Source organism: Lactuca saligna, chromosome 4 (assembly GCF_052625555.1).
Source record: "Lactuca saligna cultivar CGN05327 chromosome 4, ASM5262555v1, whole genome shotgun sequence".
NCBI lineage: Eukaryota > Viridiplantae > Streptophyta > Magnoliopsida > Asterales > Asteraceae > Lactuca > Lactuca saligna.
Genome location: NC_136420.1, coordinates 192,408,047 through 192,414,933, shown reverse-complemented (window position 1 = coordinate 192,414,933; position 6,887 = coordinate 192,408,047).

Genomic DNA, 6,887 nt, shown 5'->3' with positions numbered 1-6,887 from the left:
TACCATCAAAGTGCACGACAAGAGAGGTACGAAATCATCTGCTCCATGATAACAACCATGATGAAGGACGGGGATTCCGTCACGAGCCACATGCAGAAAATGCAAAGATATATGGATCGATTGCTGAAGCTTAATGTGAACTTCCCGAAGGAGCTTGCAATAGATATAATTTTGCGCTCCTTACCATCGTGCTATGATCAATTCCGCATGACTTATCACATGAATAAGGAAGAGGTCACACTCAGCAAACTTCAGGGACTTCTCAAGACTGCAAAATCAGGTCTTAAGGGGAAGTCGGTTGCTATCACTCCTACTCCAAACTCAACTCCGGTTTTGGCAATCGGGAAAAGTCAAGGGAGGAAGAGAAAGAGATCTTCAAAGGGTACCAAGGCTCGGACCCTTGATGGATACTCTTCAAGTGGAACCAAGAAAGGTTTCATTACTCCTTCTTCTGACCCAAAAGAGGCTGAATGCTTCTATTGCCATGAAAAAGCTCATTGGAAGCGAAACTGCCCAAAGTACCAGCAGGATGTGAAGGATGGGAAAGTCAAACCCAACCATGCAGGTATTTACACTATCATTTCTAATAACTCACCCCATTCTAATTCTTGGGTCCTTGATACCGGTTGTGGTATTCATATTTGTTGTGACTTGCAGGGACTAAGAAGAAGTGAGAATGTGGAGCAAGGAAGAATAAACTTGATCATGGGGAACAGGAAAGCTTCACCTGTCACCAAGATTGGAGTTTATACTTTATCGCTAAGTAGTGGGTTAAATTTAGATTTGAATAAATGTTGTTATTCGCCAGAAATGGCAAGAAATATTATTTCCTTTCATGCATTGCACAAACAAGGTTTCACCTTTTCGTTTGATAATGAAGTTGGTTCGATTAATGCTTTCTTTAATAATGTACTTTATTTTAAAGCATTACCTTGTGATGGTGTGTATGAAGTTGTATCTATTGTAGATAACTTAGGAAATAATGTTTTGTGTATTGATTCTACCAATAATAATAACTTGGATAAAGCATCATTATGGCATTGTCGTCTTGGACATATAAGCAAGAAACGCATAGGCCAACTCCAAAAGGATGGAATCTTGGAGTCGTTTGACCTAAAGTCAAATGATAGTTGCGAATCATGCTTACTTGGAAAAATGACAAAGTCACCCTTCACAGGCTCGTGTGAAAGGGGTGCAGGTTTGTTGGACCTTATACACACGGATGTGTGTGGACCATTCAAACATGCCACAAGGGATGCTAATCGTTATTATTTGACTTTTACTGATAATTACAGTAGATATGGATATGTCTACTTAATCAAGCCTAAGTCAGAGTCTTTCGAGAAGTTTAAGGAATTTAAACAGGAAGTCGAGAATCAATTGGGCAGGAACATTAAGATGCTTCGATCCGATCGGGGTGGTGAGTATCTTAGATTAGAGTTCCTCGACTATCTAAGGGAATGTGACATTGTCTCACAATTGACACCTCCCAGGACACCGCAGTTGAATGGTGTGGCTGAGAGGCGTAATCGAACCTTGTTGGACATGGTTCGTTCCATGATGAGTCGAGCTTCGCTACCAATCTCATTTTGGGGGTATGCCTTAGAGACTGTCGCTCATATCCTTAATCTAGTCCCTACAAAGAAAGTTGCCAAAACTCCTCATGAGATGTGGACTGGTAAAGTACCTAAACTAGACCACATCAAGATTTGGGGTTGCGAGGCTTTCGTGAGACGCGAGACTCATGATAAGCTCGAACCTCGAAGCGAGAGGTGTATTTTCATCGGCTACCCACAGCAATCCTTTGGTTACGTCTTCTACAGACCTAGTGACAATGTGGTCTTTGTAGCAAGAAGAGGAGTCTTTCGAGAAAGAGAGTTTATAAGCCAAGGAGACAGTGGGAGGCAAATTGATCTTGAAGAAATTCAAGAGTCAAGTGGTGATGGAACTTCAAACTCTAGCCCTCAACTTGAGGAGTAAACTCCTGTTGAGCCAATTGACGAATCTGTGCCTCTGAGGCGTTCCACGAGAGTTAGGAGTGCACCTAAGCATTACTATGGATTCCATATTACTGCAGAAGGTGAGACACTTATTAGTGATGAGACACTAGTAAGTCAAGATGACCCTAACAGCTACGAGGAAGCCATGGTAGGCCCCGAGTCTGCTAAATGGAAAGAGGCTATGGATAGTGAGATACAATCCATGTATGACAATCAAGTTTGGAACTTGGTTGAGAATGTACCAGGTCGTAAGACTGTAGGGTGCAAATGGGTCTTCAAGAAGAAGACCGACATGGATGGTAAAGTACACACTTATAAGGCTAAACTGGTTGCAAAGGGCTTCTCTCAAATTCCTGGAGTGGATTATGATGAGACCTTCTCTCCGGTAGCCAAGATTAAGTCTATTCGGGTTCTATTAGCCATAGCCGCATTTCATGACTATGAAATTTGGCAAATGGATGTCAAAACCGCTTTCCTTAATGGAAAGTTGGCTGAAGATGTTTACATGAGTCAGCTAGAGGGTTTTGTCAGCAACGAGTACCCTAATAGAGTGTGTAAGCTTGAGAAATCCATCTATGGATTAAAGCAAGCACCTCGCAGATGGAATCTTTGCTTTGATGAAAAGGTCAAGGAATTTGGCTTTTCTAGGAGTGAAGATGAATCTTGTGTGTATGTCAAGGCTAGTGGGAGTATAGTTAGCTTTTTGGTATTGTATGTGGATGACATACTACTCATAGGAAACGACATTCCAACCCTGCAAGAAGTAAAGTCCTGGCTTGGAAAGTGTTTCGCTATGAAGGACCTTGGTGAAGCTGCCTATATTTTAGGGATAAGGATCTTGAGAGATCGGAGTAAAAGACTAATTGGACTTAGTCAAAGTACCTACTTGGATAAGGTGCTGAAGAGATTCAGAATGCGAGACTCCAAGAAAGGAGAGTTGCCCATCCAGAGTAACGCCAAACTGAGTAAGACACAAAGCCCTAGCACTGAGGCTGAGATAGCACAAATGAGTCGAGTACCTTATGCTTCGGCTGTAGGATCGATCATGTATGCTATGACGTGTACTCGACCTGATGTAGCTTTTGCCCTGAGCAAGGTTAGCAGGTTTCAGGGGAACCCTGGCAAGGCACACTGGACTGCGGTAAAGAATATTCTCAAGTACCTACGAAGGACTAAGGACTGGGTCCTTACCCTCGGTGGGAGTGATGACTTGAGAGTTGTAGGGTATAGTGATGCTAGCTTCCAGACTGATAGGGATAACTTCCGCTCTCAGTCGGGCTGGGTCTTTACCCTAAATGGAGGAGCAATTTCTTGGAAGAGTCCCAAGCAAGAGACAGTGGCAGATTCTACTTGTGAATCAGAGTATATTTCAGCTAGCGAGGCGGCAAAGGAGGCGTTATGGCTGAGGAACTTCATTGGAGACCTTCGAGTTGTACCAGCTATTAAATAGCCAATGGAAATTTTCTGTGATAGTGAAAGTGCTGTTGCCTTAGCCAAGGAACCAAGGGATCACGGGAGATCCAGACACATCGACAGAAAATACCATTTCATCAGACATCGGATCGAAGAAGGACTCCTCGTGGCAAAGAGGGTATCATCAGATGAGAATCTGGTAGATCCCCTCATGAAGGGACTGACTCGGGTTAAGCATCTCCAGCATGCTCGGAGCATAGGGTTGAAGGATGATATTAGATTTAGTAGTTAGATAACCTCGAAATTTGTAAAGTGTAATTGACATCTGATGATGAATAAAAGTGTTTTATTTATGAGTAAAGTTTTGCTATCTCTTGTCGATCGTTTACTATATTTCTTTTGCATGTTTTGACTTCCAGAATAATTTTTGTTTGGTATAACATATCATTCAAACCTCCACAGTCGGTCATATGTCGGAAGTAGGTATGAATCAAGACTGTCATGTTTGGTTGTAGAGGTCTTGGACAAGGCTACAGCAATCATGAGTGCTCATAAGTTCTGACCATTGGACTCAACCCACGCTCACTGGAATCACTTCATGGAATTCTATCTCGAGTGATCGTGAGACGGTAATATCGTATAAGTCTTCAAACCTAGAGATATGATTTGTTACTTACAAGTTGGTTATGCATTGATTGTACGAAAAATGCATTGGTAACTCGATGTTATAAATCGCGCTCTTGTGTGTAATTCAATGAGTGGTAGAACAAACATATGAGTCGAAGTTTATCTCTTTCTTCTTGGATTAGAAGCTGATATTTGGGCCCCTCGATGATTTTGTTTTGACCTATGTGTCGGGCCCGGTCAGAACTAAGTTGATGTGTTCAATGAAGTTCTTTGTCAAAAAAATCGGAAATCGGGAAACAAACTGTTGGACAATAAGTAAGACATTGTTCCATGTATTTGTCCGACTGATATCTAGAACAGAGGATTATATGATCACTTATCTTAAATGGCGTATCATCATCTTCTCAGTTCCGAGAAACCTTGAAAAGAGCTACGATTGCCGATCGGTTCCTGAAGTCATACTTGCAGTAATAGTTATTAGACTTATCCAAGTGGGGGACTGTTAGATAAGGTGTCTAACTCCATAACTATTTCTGGTATGTACTTGACCCGACCCGGCATGGTCCATTTGGGTTGCATGGCACCATGCAATTGGATAGACTAAATGAGAGAAATAACACTTGGAGATTATTAATATATTATAAGTTCTAATATATTAATAATATTATTTGATTAGTTTGATCAAGAATTAATTTAGAATTAATTATGTGATCAAAAGATAACTAATTAAATATATGGGTTGATTATGTAAATCATCCATATCTTGTATAGTGGGCTAAGAGGCTCCATGGATTATCAAGTTGGGTTCCACCCATAGGATGCTCCATGGGAGTTACAAACCCATGGGTCATGGAAATGAAGAGTCATGACACATTAGGGTTTAACCCTGGATGTGTCAACACTATATAAGAAACATGTTCTCCACCAAAATCGGTTACACCAAGGAAACAAGAGGGCTTGGCCGATTTCAAGAAGTGTGTGTTCTCGCATAAGTTCTTCCAAGAGCATTTGGTGTTGTGTGAAGCATTTGAGGCATCACACTTGGGGTGCTAGGCTCACAAGGTTTCAAGGAACACAAACAACAACAAGGTAAGTTATTCTATCTATTATTCAAGTTAAAATTGTTCCCCATGTATGCTAGATAGGAATATAACCTTGGAATTCAACTTTGCATGATAATTAGACAAACATAGATCCAAGGTTATTAGGGTTGCATGTAAACTTAGGAAGTGTTAGAATGATCAAATCCCATCATTTATAACTAATCATTTCCTGTGAGGATAAATTTAATAATCCTCAAAAGCATGAACCTATGTGGTTCTCATGGCTATACAAGATGCACTCAAAGATTTTCCCGATTCCTAAAACCTATCAGACTCTTGGGAGGAAGGACCTACCTTTCCTTCAGAAGAAGAAACTCATAGTCTATGGGTAATCTAACAAAAGATTTCGTTATAATCTACTCGAAAACGAAACTAACTATCTTCTCCTACTCATGTTTCTACTCTCATGGACCTTGATGTCAAGATGGAACTTCTCTTTGTACTTTCTGCTTAAGAGTCCATTCTCCCCTACTTGGGTTTGACCCGTCATCTACTGTTTCTCGTAAGTAGCCAAAGTATGAATTGGCCTTGCCATCTTAATTTGTGGCTCCTTTTGACTTTGAAGAAATTTATGGTTGTCATATCTAATGACTCTCGACAATCTCATTGTGTCCACATCTAAATAGGATAATGTTGTGACAAGCACAATGTTATCTAAAAATGTACTAATGTACGCATATAACTAAATGGAATAAATATGTATTACTAATTTAGTCAAACTACTAGCAACAATAAAGGTTATTGAGTTTACTCCATCCTTCTCATCGCATTGCAACTGTCCTTCTTCGTCATCATGACTACATTCGGTGCTACATCGGACTATGTTTTTAGAACCTAGCTTACTCACACAAATCTACTTTATTTGGACTCCATCCTATATTGCCACATGGGCCTGAACTTAGAGTTACTATCCTAGATATCACAATACGACATGTAACAATGGAAATGAAATGAATTCATAGTGTTAGCCACACTATCTTCCTAACTACTAGTGCCTTAGCAACTTTATGACTCTTTCTGATCCAAGTGTGAATCATGTGCTTCGGGTAGTATATCCCTCTAATACCTTTCACACATACTCAAACTTATCCTAAAAAATTTCTTGTAGTTTCCAAGTCAGTTCGAAACTACACACGACAACCACTAAACATATATTATGTGTCCCATGAGCACATTCTCATAGTTTCCGAGTCACTTCCGAATATATGTGTGACAATCCGGAAATTTTTCCATCACTGTAACCCGTTTCCGTTAAAAAAATCCGTTTGTATTTCAATTTTTTTGTAAACTTTTGAATTAAGTTAATTAAATTGAGACTTTTATTGTGACTTCATGAGTGTCCAAATGAGTTAGAAACACGTGAAAATACCTTCGATATTCAATTGGAAAATTTTTAGTTACAACCACATCGGGTTACGACAACTTAATCGGGTACGACCATAAGCTCCGTTTAACGTCAGTATCGGGTAGATTTCCATCGGGCCTCAAACTCAAACCCTATATAAGGGTGAGTGGACTTCATTTGAAGCTTTTTCACTCTCTCTCTCTCTCACACTACTCTCTCTCTACAAGCCAATTTTGATCCAAATATCATCCCTTTCAAGCTCCAAATTGGTAAGTGATCTATCCTAGCTTATAGTTTAGTTTTTTTTAGCATTAAATTCTGTGTTTAAATCATCCAAAGGTACCAATAACATGTGTTTATGACCCAGGAACAACCCCAAACCACAAACACCCATAAATG